The sequence below is a fragment of the Chlamydotis macqueenii genome, chromosome 2, assembly GCF_036417535.1.
Source record: "Chlamydotis macqueenii isolate bChlMac1 chromosome 2, bChlMac1.mat, whole genome shotgun sequence".
NCBI lineage: Eukaryota > Metazoa > Chordata > Aves > Otidiformes > Otididae > Chlamydotis > Chlamydotis macqueenii.
In genome coordinates this window covers 112,706,543-112,720,739 of record NC_141557.1, presented here as the reverse complement: position 1 = coordinate 112,720,739, position 14,197 = coordinate 112,706,543, and the positions used below count along the sequence as shown (strand labels likewise).

Here is a 14,197-nt window from a genome sequence, read left to right as displayed (position 1 = left end):
CTCAGCAATGTAATTTGTGAGAAATAGTCAGAAAATTGTCTGATCTCCTCAGATTTCTAAAAGCCATTTAAAGTTATTATGAGAAATGATGTTATAGACAGCTCCTGTGAATTTCCAAAAGAGCCTGAAGCAAGAAATCCCAGAAAAAAAAAAACGTTTCTTTGCCTACTGTGCTAAGGCCGAAATATGTAATCAGTATTTTAAGACCTGGGAAATCAGCATGGAAAATCCCAAATCCTCATAACAAACTGTAACCTGAAGAGAATGATAGTCTGCTGTGCGCATCTCATCTGCCCCAGGCAGAGCTGCGGATAAATTACAGCTTGTCCTCCCCTTTGCCCCGTTGTTCACCCAGATCTTCCCCACGCCACTGTTCAAATATTTCAAAGAAGCCACTTTGACTTAAATGTCTACTTTACTGGAAATCTGCTGGCAACATCCTTATGAGTTGGTTGAAAAACAAGCAATGTAATCTGCAAAGCTTTAAACCAGTGCATTTTTAAATGGGGAACTTTGCTGACTGCTTTTTCTCTCTCTTAGTAGTGGTCAGCTCTGGCACCGAAATGCTTTAAAAAACACTCAGGCTGTGCTAGAAAAAGATCAAAGGCGGGTAAGATGGCAGGGCCAGCTCAGTCTTGCAAGAAAGAGGAGAAAACAAACAAAATGAGAAGATCAGTTCGTCTTGCTGTGCATCACCCCATGCTACCCACCTGCTCGTGAGGGCTCCTGGGCACAGCGCAGCATCTCTGCCGCACCATCCACCTCCACCCCATCCCTCTCCCCAAACAGATTTATCAGACTTTATTCCGGCAGCAGCTGGGCTTTTCCTCGCTGGGCTGCCACTCCTGGAGAAGGGAAGGAAGCCTGGGCACTGGTTTAACTGCCTACCCAACAGCGATAGGGTTCAGGGCGATGGTGGCCCTTCTCACTGGCGGGTAACCAGTGCACATGTAGGGCCTGGCTGTCTCCAAGTGCAAGGTCATGGCACAGCTCTCCCTCCCTGCTCTTGCCGCACCACGTGCCATATTCTCTTGCATTTGCAAGGCTACACAGACTGTGCCGCGCTAAAAATGTGTGAAAGCGTGTGGATAATCCTCTTCTTTCTTTAAGAACATGAAGCCTTTTAAAAACCTTGGAAGTCAACATAGAAAACAGTCCTCACCTAGAGTCTTAAATGCCATACACATTTTCTATGGGATTTTCCTAAAGGACTGTATGGGGACCCATATAAAAAGCAATGAGTTATGTTTATAGCCCTGTATATCCCTTCTAGATAGGCACACCACTGCAGCCGACTGGTAAGCACCCCCTTCACCGTCCACTCTCCTCCTTTCCATACTTTCCCAATCACACAGCAAAGGCAGTGAGTGCCCACGGATTTCGGGGCAGACCCAACACGACAAATGACTAAACCCGGAGGCTGGCCGTGCCGACGTGCGTGGTGGCAGCCACGGTCCGTGCCCTGCTGACACAGCTGGACTGGGCTCGGGCTGGTTTGCAGGCGAGATTGGGTTACAGGGCAGAAATCATAACAAAGGCAGGAAACAGATCAGCACTCCTTGGGTTTAACACCCTCTCCGGGGACCCTGCCATTTCCAAACTGCAGATGGTTTTAACCCTGTCCTGAAACGTGCTTGCGTCGCGCAATCCGCTCTGAAGAAGTCAAGACCAGTACCTAAAATAAAAGTAATTCAAGGCAGCGCTGGAACAGCCTCGACAGACACTGGTCAGAGTAGTCTGAAGGGTTTTACATCACTTTCTATGAATGGGCTCGGAAATACGAACCCTGCTGAATGGCGTCCAAATAATAGTAGACAAACTCTTGTGACAGAGTCCCTCGGCGGAGCTTTGGGACGACCCCCTCCCCGTTGTTCGCTGACAGCGCTCTGTGGTTTTGCCAGGCTGCCGCCGCAGCCCGAGCCTCCCCGCAGCTGCAGAGCGTCTCCATCGCCTTGCAGCCTAGCTCTCCAGTTTTTGCTGTTCTCAGCACTGCGCTTCCAGCACGGGGCAGGAGGAAAACCCCGGCTGATCTCATTCAGCTTTATTGAGTCCAGCGCCAAAATACAGTTGTGCCCTTGACTGCTTCATTTTGACAGCTGAGTTAATGCAATCAGACAGGGGAACAGGTAGTCTTTCATAAAATAGATCAGCTCAGCAGGTCTGGGAGTATATTGTTTAAAATAGCTTGAGGGAGGTTGTGCAAACACAATTCCTCCAAGTACTGATTTGCCTGTAGGTGTTGGTTTCCCACTTTGCAGCAGAACGCTTTAGGAACAAGTCCTACCTGTGGCCCGAAGTGTTGCTCAGTGCGGGGGGAGAAGGGGAGCAAGCTCCACGATCTCCAAACTGAAGGTGTCTGGGGAAAAGAGGACATTCCTCACGAGACTGTAACAAGCACAGCACTATCCTCGGTCCCTGCTGGCAACTCCGACATTCTGGAAACAGTAATCTCAAAAGGCGAAACACGGTCACTTAGAGGTTACGAATCTGTTTCACATACAAAACCCACAGCAAAAGGAGAGACAAGTGCCTGCCAAAAAAAAATCCTTGCTGTGAACCTGCCCAAATGAAGGCTCAGGACTAGAGCAGGATCATGGCTTCCTTCCAGCAGAACTGCCTGAAGGGTGCATCTGCAAAGGTGGTGATGGTCCTATTACACATCACTCCGCAAAGCTCTCGTAACTGGTGGAATAAGGAGGAGCCTCTAAATTCAGTTTCCACTGTATTAAAAGCATATGAAAACTATTTTTAAACAAATAAGACAAACAAGTAGAGTATTATAAAAACCCAAACAAACCTCAAAACACACCCACCCTGGAAATGTCTCCCATTCACAGCTTCACTGAGTATTTTCTTTTAACTCACCACAAGTCTTCCCAGAAGAACAACTGAGAAGGCATGTCTATTATTTATTTTTCTTGCTAAAATACTGGTTTAGAAACTGCCCAGAAGGGAGAAAAATAAAATAAAATTATTATAGTGCCACATCAGCGCAATCAGCAAGCTCAAAATGAAGAGAGCTAAAATGACCTAAGTATTCCTTTGAGGTAAGATACTTTTTAACTTCTCAGTCAGCTCTTCTGCTTCCTTTCACAAAGACACTTCCACTTAATCTCTTCGAGGCCACCTTGAACACCCACTAGACATACATATATTCTTGGTAGCTCTTTTGGTTAGTTTTCGGGGTTTTTTTGGTAATCTGGTTTCATGCATATGAAAATTCATTCCCTGCAGTAAATGAAAGGCTTTCACAAGGGGTCTTCTTTCCATTGGAGACATGATTAAAGGCTTAATTGCTATGCAAACCAAGTGTAATAAAAAGGGCTTGTTGTGGAGAACACAGCTCCATTTCTCTTTATTAAAGCACAGAACTACTCACAGTAACCTCTTGCATAGACAGCTGAGAATAAAAACAGCTCCACCATGCTGTTATTTCACAAAGCAGCTTGCCAAGAATACGAGTTTCTCAGGAGCTGGGATCTGGAGCTGGAGCAGAGGAGCAGATGCAGCTCTTGTGGAAAAGGTGTGCCCCAGCTAACACCCTCCCATCCCGCACGTCAGCACGCACAGCAGTAATAACACCCTGAGCAAAGTGGTTAAAACTCTGTTCCTGGCCCAGAGTCAGGATTTGCTGAAGCAAGAGGCGAACTGTGAAGTTTACAGGGTTTACGTGGTGCCGATCACCCTCTGACAATGGCAGGCACTTCCTGCAGCTACCAAATTTCCCCATCGCGTCCTCTCAATGGGCTCAGTACTGAGCCTGAGATTGAGATGTGCTTTTTACCTTCTGCTGGACTGCTCCAGACCTAATCTGTATGGGCAGAGGGAATGAGAGGAATAAGGGACAGACTTACAGTTAAACAGAAAAAGGACAGGAGCCACCTCTGCTTTGCTCCTGCTACCTCTTGAAAACAAAAAGCAGAACATGGCATTCCCTTATGGTACCACAGACCAGCATCTCCACAAAGCACCCTGTTTTCTGCACCTTGATGAACTAAAACTTGAACTCTGAACACCACACAAAGTAGAGGGGTCTTCCATGTATGTGGCTTCCCGTGCTGTTTGGGACCCTGCAGAAAAGATGTGTCTGATCTGGGACCAGCAGGGATGGAGCAAAGAGGATTGAATTACGGGCCTCTTAAAAATGATCTTTAGTTCAGTTCTGTTTCATGACCCAAGAGAGAGACAATGAAGACATGTCTACTCCTCCTCCTGCAGTATTTCAGCTGATTCAGACCCTCACACACCCCAAACTCATTACTTTGACACTTCAATGTTTTCAATGTTTTCTCCTAATCTTAGCTGACCTTGACCAACTATTTAAAAAGGCACCAGTTTTAAAGTTTTCAATATTTTGGAAAGCTTTTTCAGCTCCTCTGCAATGAGCAGAAGATTCAGATGTTGGTTTGTTTGCTTCCCCTTAAAACAGAGCCTTGCTGTGTATTATTCAGTCCTCGTCTCCAGTCCTTCTGCTTTCTTAGCAGAAGAATAAAGAAATTTTGCATATCACTGAAATATGCATATGGTCATTTTTATAAATTTGTAAAAGAAGTAAAACATGTAGTATCATTAATCAAGGAGAAACCTGTTTTCTTAAGGAGACAAGTAAGCTATGGAGCAATGATGAGCTGGCCTGTTTGAGGCAGCAAGAGGACTTGTGACTGGGGACTTGGAACAGGGTGAGGACAAGATCCACCGCTCAGATTTTTGGCTTACCAGACCTGGGGAACAATACGCCCAGGAACATGTTTAGAGCACAAATTTCCAGATGGAACATACATGCAATCTAGTCCACAGGTCTGGTTTTTGTATATTTGAAGTCGTGCTGTGAGGTAGTCCAACACACTGACCCAAATCCAGTTTGGATGTATTCATATGAAACAGAGTACATAGGTTTAAATACAAACATCTGCACACACAAGCAGCGATATGCAATAACTTCTGGGGACAAGTGAACTTAGCTGTGCACAGATGCTATGTGGAAACCTTGACAGTGGGTGTTCAGAGTATTCTGCCTTCAGACTGTTCAAAATGTTAATCAAGGACAAGAGCTCTCCCACTCCAGACTTGAGTCTTACAGGTCAGATTTTAAATGAAATCACCAGTTACGTGGGGCATTATAGGCCATATTTCCACCTGAAGCAATTAACTTCTAGGGAGAAGGAAGGAAGGAAGAAAAATATCCCTTGGCCCTATGTATTATTATTTTTTGTAACCAGATTGTCCTCCAGTATGTGACAAAGCAGAAATGTATGTAAGGAATCTTTCCATTACCAGTTGTCACTACATCCACAGATGGTCTGAAATCATACCTTAATCTCTCAGCAAAATATAAAAAGCAAGTATTTTTTCTGCCATTGAGCACTCCTGAATGTAGAGTATATTAACCTTAACAAGCCTGGCAATAGAAGTACCCATGCCCATTCCTGGGCTAATTCAAAATACAAAACTTGACAGAATTCTCCATGTTCCTGGCTAAGACCTTGGTAACAAGCACACAGATACATGTTATGTAAAGCAAATCAATAAGTATTTTCCAAGCTTTTAAAGTTTCAAGTTTTGAAAGATACGCAGCAAAATCCTGTTAGCAGACCCTAGTGCCCAGACATCCTTGCATCCTTAAAAGAAAACCAATTTGCACTGCATCTTCACAGCAGTATAAAATGGCTATCAGAAGAGATGCTACAAAGTCCTGTTACGCTAGGCCTGAATGTCTGCACAAGGCTTTTAACACAAAATCTGCTTAGGAGCCTTAGCTGGGCTGAAGAGAAGTGTATCCTTGTGTCTTGTACTCCATCTCCTATAAAACCTCCAGCTGCCTCGATTAAGAGTCACAAGCTGAACCACGGAAAAAAACACATTCACGTTTTATTTATTTAAGGCATCAATCTTTCTCTCTGGCTGGGTGGATTTTCCAGATGCATTCCTGACTGAGCTGAAGAGTATCTGCAGGACGCAAACCTCTCCACGCACCCATTTCGCAACACTTGTCCATGCCGGCTCTGAGCACCGAGTAAGACTCCTTCCCACTCACACCTCTCTCCCAACCCTTCTCTGCTTTCCAGAATCTCAGCCCACTCCCTTGACCCAGGCTGAAACATGACAAACAGAAGTTTCTTTGCTCTCTAGCTGCTTCACTTAGGTTTACCCATATGCAGCAGGTTAATCGGGACTGGATAAGATTTTATAGCATCTTTCCTTTGGCTAATGGGTTGTACTGCAGCACAAGGGAGTTTGAATTGGTTTTGACTTAGCAAAACAACCTACTCTTCCTTGTTAGTGTCTGCAACAGGCAAAGCCAGCCTAAAACACATATAGAGAGAGTCTTTATTTATCTCTGTTACTATTCTCCTTGCAGGCTTCTTTAGGCATTTATATGTGAGATCTGGAGTTGAAGATCTCTGTGTAGCAACTCAAAATGACCCTGAGCAAAGCTCTCACTCAGCATGGAAGTCCCTTCATGCAGAACAAGCCTCTCCTTGCTACTGCCATTTTAAGGACCGGTGTCTTTAAAAGAGGTAGATGTCCAGGCTTCCTTAAAAGTAGGTGAAATGACTCCCACCCTAAGCCTGATATATAGATTTCACATGGAGGTCAATCTTCAGACATAAAATTTTCTCTCTGAAAATCACAAAGAAATTTGCCAAATACCTGATGTACCGCGTTCGTGGTGTCACCTGTCCCAGGACACTGGCTGGGCTCAGGGCTGCTGAGTGTGATGGCAGGGGACAGCAGAGACCGCTGGGTCGGGATCCAGGTCTGGGTTCAGGTCCAGGCCAAGCCGGCGAGGTTTCACATCGCCCTCACAGCGGGTCCCCCAGGAGCATGGGAAACCAGGCATCAGCCACGCAGAGGCAGGAAAGCATGATGTAATATGAAACAACATCTTATGTCAAAACATTGTGGCACTTTTTGTTCTAATGCTTCTGAGAGTTCTGCAGCCAAAATGCCCTACCAACGATTTAATCTGATCTTTCCCCTTCCCTGGGATGCTGCTCAAGTGGACAGCAGGAGATGCGACTGCTCCTTTGACTGCAGCAAGCAGGAATGACTGCAGGGGCTTTACAGCAAGACAGCCAAAGGCTTCCTAATCTGAAAGCTGGGGGCTTATTGTACGAGGTAGTGCATGTGCCTATCAACATGTCTGTCAAGCTAACGTGTACCAACTACTTGTCTTGGTAGCTGCTGCTTAAAACACACAGGTCTTCGCTGTTAGAATACCTGTTCAGAAATTGCTGACAAAGTACTTGCAGCAGCACGGCTTCATGCAGACCACATGTTTGGGGGCCTGGCTCAACGGGATGCTGAGGGGCGCTTGCCAAAGGCTCAGAGCCCGGCAGTATCAGGTGCGGTGATGTCACCTCTGCCGTGTCACTTAATGTCGGTGTTAGAGCTCCAGGACATTCTGAGGAAATTCCCAAGAAATGAAAGGAATCTAGGATACTGATGTCAACAGCACCTGACAGGTATGTGTTTTATTTGCGCATGTTGCTAGATATATCTAACAATGTATCGTCAAGGGAAAACAGCACTCCCTTTCTCACTGGGCACCAGTGTGTCTGCGTCACTGGCAGTAAGCACTGGCACAGCAGCTTTCTGATGAGGAATTACTCTGAAGTAGGTACAGAAAAGCCAAAGACCAATTAGACAGATTTGAGCACTTGCAACCTTATAGTTGCAGTAAAGAGCAGAGGATAGTAGCAGCTGGCTGCAGATGGGGACTGGTATTTTGAATAAAGCTTAAGAGGAGCTCAGGAGTAATGCTGCTGTGTGCTACAATCCCACAGCAGCGCTGGGAGACTCCACTAACAGGTATTTCCAACTATTTTTTCTTCCTCCTTGTGATGACTTCTTTTCTGAAATTTTAATTTCTCCCACAGTTTTCCTGTGTTACTCCTTTGCATGGAAACATAATGGCACCAAGCGCTGAAAATACAGTGCTTAGTTTCCTTCCAAGACATTAATTTCACAGGTAATTTTGTTATGAAGTTGAACAGCTCGTAACGCAGCCTAGATGTTTTGGCAGCAAGCTGATGTTACCAAACATTATTTATCTGGCTGGTTTACAGGGAAATAAATACAAAATCCCCAGGTGTTGCTTACAGTGTAGCCAATGTTTTTCACACTATTCGTAAATACAACGTGCTGTTCAGCCCACGCACCTATTTTACAGCTCTAATGAAAAATAGAGAGCAAAATTCACACATAATGGTGACCACACCGCCTTTCCACGCACCTCTGTAAAAGACAGATTGATTAAACAGGTATTGCTCCAAGCATGCAAACGCAGTATATGAAGAAACACGTCAAGATTTTTAATTGTACTAGATAGGAAAAAAACATAACTGAGAGAAAATAGATTGCCTACATAAGAGCACACAGCTGGAATGACTTTAGTCTCCATGGCAGGGCTGAGAGGCCTCTTTATGGGTTTGGATTAGAAGGAGAAGTGCCTTGAGCCAGGCACAGCAGGACAGGTTGGAAAGGAGCAGCTCCAAACCCATAGGCCTGAGTGACTCTTACAGATCTGGTAACTTTCTTGATCTCACTATTACTGCCTGACACTGATGGATTTATCAAGGTGCACCAACTATTTTCCATCTTTAGGAAGATTGCCGGTTTTAAATTTGTGGTTTGGATATATCATCAATAATCCATTTATCACCCATGCCTTTTACATCGCAAGAGACAGAAGCTACTGACAGAGGAGGGACAAACCGGTGGCACGCCGGCACCCTGACAGCTCGTGAGCATCTTGACGTTCCTCTGCAATGGCAATACTGCATGCACGTCAGTGTTTATTTATTTATCGAGACTTCAATTCCCTGCCAACCACCCCAGTCCTCTGAGTACGTACTGGAAAAGAAAAGAAAGACAAAGAAACCCTTACACAGGCGGTCCCTCCACATGTACCCCCTGATGCAAGGGACTGAAGCCCCAAAGCAAGCTCAGGACCCCCGAGGGGGCTGGGCTCTCTCAGCTGCCCAGGGCTCACCCCCGGAGAGGGCAGGCTTGGCCCCCTTCCACCTTACAATTAAAAGGGTTGCTCCAAATTAGATTTCTCAGGCTAAAATGAGCAGCCACATGGGCAGCACCATTCAGCAGGGATTTAATTACCTCAGGACACATGCAGGCAAAATCCCCATCTGATAAATATGGCCAGATCAATGAACTGGAAGCAACGTGCATGACTTTCCTTTGGCTTTGTGAACATCGGTGACCCCCGTGACTTTTTTATTAAGCCATATGATTACAAGCTGCAGGCATTCATCCCAGGGAGGGATGTGGCTTGTGGCACCTGAAATCCCTCACTGGTCGTTTACAAACCATAAAGAAAAGTTGACGAATTCCTAAAGCTTAGAATTATTTTTTTTTTTTGTTAGGGGCTTAAGGTTTGTGTGGATATAGCACACCACTAGAGTGATGCCAGACATTTTTTTGGTGCTTGTTACTATAGATGCGAGCAATGGCCTGGATTTACCCAGAGATAAGGACTAAAATTAGTCTGTCTGTATAGTGTTAATGAACAAATGCTATCCCTGAACTATTGCAAAATTCCAAGCCATTAGTTTTGCTTACCATGATCATGTTTGAACTGTTATTTCTAGGCAGAAAAAGCTGTAATTTTTTAAACCCTTTTCTGAAAAACTTTTCTATATCTCAAAGTTTTAATTTTTTACTGTAAACCATTCATAAGGCTTTAATCAATTGTTACACTCCTAAAACTCCCCAGTTGTATCCTATCAAAGGTTCTCACTGTATGAAATACTATAAACAATATATAGTGAGAAAACAGTTATTAACTGGATCTAGTTCAGCTGCTCCCACGCGACTCATCAGGGAAAAAAAATAACATTTTCCAAATATGCTTTTAAACCAGGAGGTTTTTTCCCCTCACCTCTTTTTAGTACAACAGATTTCATTATCATATGGGAGGATGATTCATTCATTTCGGGTCCAGAAATTCCTGGACTTAATTCTTACACCTGGAATGATGCTCAGGAACTAGGTTGTTATAACCACACAGAAGGGACATCCTGACCCAGTCATCTCTTGCATATCCCTTGGAAGGTACCTAAAAAAGTACCTACCTTACTTGAGGGAGTCTTAAAGTAATTTTTATTGCTCCTTTCCTGTCAGCTGCTGATGTACAGTGTGTGGGGAAGGATGGAGGACCAGTGCCACTGGAGATACCTAGGGACATGAAGCCTGACTGATGGCTCAGCTTTGTGGCAGAGGAGTGGGAAGGTGAAGGTGATCCTGACTCACTATCTAGAGGATGGGGGTTACTGAGATGCATCCTGCTATAGAGGACAGGCTTACAGGCTTCGGTTCTGGCTGTGTTTGCCAAGGGCAAAGGGTAATTGTCTTACACAAGCTGTTTAGTCTCCTACTTATCTATAGTGCACTGGCCCTATCTTTTGATTTCCTTGGGAGGTTTCTCTTCATCAGCAGGGCTTTCAGCTCATTTCTTCAAAGCCTGTTTTCTAAAACATTACAAATGTGCTTTGCAACAGTTCAAAGACCATCCCCTTTCCTTTCAGTTCTTTCATATTGTGCTTTAGCTTCAAACTATGCAATGAATAATTCCACATCGAAATTTCTACATTAAATGCTGTATTCAGTAAAGTCCACGGTTTAAGTTCTAAAACATTAAAATAAAGAAGCAAAATTCACAATGATCTCTGTATCTATTATCTGGGAATGCTACTAGTTAGGAAGATGAGATCTGCCACCTTGCAATCCATTAGTTCCCTTCAGTTCCCTTGCCTGGAGCCTGAATCTCAGAGGAAAGAGTGAAAACCTTGCCATTAAGAGATCTCATCTTGATATCTACTGTCTAGAAAATAGTCTGAGCTCTCAAGCTCAGATGATTTAGCATCCCATTTAGCATCTCAAAAGTGTGTAATATTGAAAAGCAAGTTTTGCCCTTTCCTCATTCATTCTTTACCAAAGCAGAGTGGTGAGGGGATGCAAACCAATACACTAATTGACGAAAGAGTTAACATCAGTGGCAATCTGATATTGGAAAACCAGTGGAGAGACATAGCTTGTTATCTGGAGCAGATAACTTCAAAGCAGCCTGAGCAGTGACTGATGATGAAGTAACGGTGATAAGAAACACGCTTCCTCACGTGCTTTCACACTGCAGGAATCTAGAGGCATTGCAGCTGAGCATTGCACTTCTGGCAGTGTCCTTGCGAATCTGCAGCATCCATTGAGAAGAAGTAAACAGCATCAGCCAGAAGGAAAGAGTGCTTTCCTCAGCCTCCCTGATGGCCTGCAACAAATTTGTCCCAAGCTCAAAAGAGAAAAAAATGCTGGTGTGTATTTTCCTACCATTTTGGAGTTGTCTGCATCTGTATTCATTGTTATTTAACACGCTACTGTGTTATGCTCAGTATGTTTGGCTTAATATGATCAGTTAATGTTCTTCTGACTAAAATATAAAGTAGCATGATGAATCCTCTCAAATTAGCTTATCTGAGGAGGAGGGACAGAAAGATTCAGAAAAAGGGGAAGTGGTGCAGGACAGTGTGTCTTCAGTCCTCTTTCCAAAAGCTTCTTCCCCAAAATTATAATCTTGGATAATGCCTCCCTCCCTGCCTCCGCAGATCTCTTCCTTCCTTGAACCAAACTACAGGCTCCAGCAATAAGGCAGCTAATAATAAACTCTTCAGCTGAACTCTAGGAAAGCAGTTTGGTCAAGGCTTTGCCTGCCAAGTGCTGACAAACACATGTTCCCAGTTGCCAGCAGTGACTCACCGCAAGCCGTGATTTTAAAAACCCGTCATGCTTTAGTTGTCTGCCCCTCGCAGCACGTCTTCCTCCAAACAAGGCCTCACGCTTCCAAATGACGGAGTCAAAGGCACTTGAGTCATGGTCCTCCTACTATGCCTCACATCAACAGGGCATACAGGGATTACTCCCGTCACAATATATTAACACAGCTGCTCTTACACCATGGCTCCTGAAGCAAAAAAAAAACCCCACCACTGCTTTTATGACTGCCCACTCCAGCAAGTGAACAGCGCTAGGATTTCAAGAGCACCAGCCAGCAGACAGGACAGGATTCCTATCAAAATGACCTTTCACTAAGGGTCTGTATAACAAAACCTGGTTCTTGCGTGGGCTTCCCCCATAGTGCCTTCTCTTCACGAGAGGAAATGGCCTCAAGTTGTGGCAGGGAAGGTTTAGGTTGGATATTAGGAAACACTTCCTTACTGAAAGAGTGGTCAGGCACTGGAACAGGCTGCCCAGGGAAGTGTGGAGTCATGATCCCTGGAGGTGTCCAAAGAATGTGTAGACATGGCACTTTAGGACATGGTTTAGTAGGCATGGTGGTGTTAAATTGACTTGATGATCTTGGAGGTCTTTTCTAACCTTAAAGATTCTATGATTCTCTTACCAATGAGGACACAGGGCCAAGAGGGAACACCAGCTGGGACAGCAGGCATAGCATTTCCTGCTGGCCAGGCAGGAGCTTGAACTACTCAGCTGCATTTTGGCCCCAAGAGCAACCTCTGGTGCTTCCCTGGAAATGCCAACCCAGCTGGCCACTGAATTTGGAGTTTTTAAAAGACATGCACGTCACCTTCCTGAACGGAGGAGCCTAGTGCCAGGTGAAGCAGCCAGTGCTGCAGAAGGCGCATGGCTTCCACTTCTTCCAGAGGTTGCTCAGAGGCTTCCTGAAAATGCAGCAGAGACTGTAGAAATGGGAATGCACCGAGTCGAGTTTTCTGAGGGAGGGGTAATAACCCCTCTGAGGGCCACAAAAGCATGAGCGCTTGCAAGCAAGCAGCACGCATGTTGGTGCAGGGACATATGGAAACCAGGTCTGCCTAGCTCCTCCCTGTGCTGCCCCACGATGCTGGGAAGGATGAAGAATGGGGTATGGGAGGAAGTCTGGGCTCAAAATCAGTATGGACAAAGAAGGCTCCTTGGATCAGGACACTACTGAATTACACAGCTCTCACCAGTGCCAATGCTATGGCTTCACGACCCCATTCCCCTTTTAGTCGAGGCTCTTCTGTACTGCAGACATCTGGGACCCCTCCCAGACCACAGAAATGTTTTTTCCATGAAGGAGAAGGGGGTTATGCTTGTTTCCTAAGGGTGGAACTACCCTGGCTGCTCCTTTTGTGGTGAAATCTCCTTCTCCTCCCACTGCCAGACTCCTGGCCCTCTCCTCCCTCCCCGCCGCCCCACCAAGTGCAACACGCAAGCATTTCTGGAAATGCTCAGATAAACCTCTGAGCATTTCTAAGGGGAGAAATAACTCACACTGGTAGCACCACATTACCCGGGAGAAAGAAAGAAATGAAAGCAAGTTAAGACGCAAAAATCCCATCATGCGTTTACATAGCATTTACTATTGGGATGGTGAGGATAATGGGGTACCCACTGCTTGCTAAAACCTTTCAGTTCACTGCAAAAGCATGCTGACAAGGGATAGCTAGGTAGTGGGCAACACGGAGGGAAACTATTTTTATAGGTGTTAATGAATCCTAATATTTTTTACTCAGCTGGAAGTGACAGAAATGAGCAGGTAACATTTCTTCCCATTTCTCAAGATTTTTTTTTTCCTTTTTGCTATTCCAGGGCCTAATCCAAAAAAAAAAAAAAAAAGGAGTAGGAAAAAACTCTGTGTGCAGCCTTATGGCAAGACTTTCCAAGCCACAGATGCTGGCTCTGTGGTTGGCTGACCTATCCAAAATAAAGCTCAGCAGCAGGGAGCGGTGGAGCAGTTCAGGGGGTAGAAGAGGTCATGCGAATGTGATCCCCACCTCCTGAACGCCGCATCTTCTTACACTGCCTGCCCCTGCTCCTTTTGGGATGGAGGGAATTGTTGACTTGTTTTTAATTTTTATTTTCAGCCTCCTTTTCCTATCCGTTTGCCAAGTGGTGTTGTTGAAAGTGACTCTTCTTGCAGCCACTTTCCCAGGAGAGAAAAAGTCAGGTGAACTTTTATCCTGATGGCTTACAGTTGAAAAGGCAGCAGAGACCGAAACATTTCCCCAAGGGAAAAAGAGCAGAAGAGACTTGAAAAGAGGAGCCTCAAAGGCTGCTGACCCCTGTGCAGAGATGCATGGCACTGCCTTCTTCACATGAGAAGGCCATTTTCAGAGAAGAAATATCAAAAAAGGAAAGAAAGTGGAAAAATGAAAGAAAGTGGAAAAATGAAAGAAAGTGACTG

The 14,197-nt window shown here is 45.0% G+C and overlaps 1 protein-coding gene across 1 annotated transcript in view; it reads right to left on the bottom strand.

Annotated features, from left to right (window-relative positions):
* COLEC12 (collectin subfamily member 12) overlaps positions 1-14,197 on the bottom strand; it is a 102,350-nt gene that overhangs the window by 75,945 nt on the left and 12,208 nt on the right. The gene's annotated exons all lie outside the window — the stretch shown is intronic.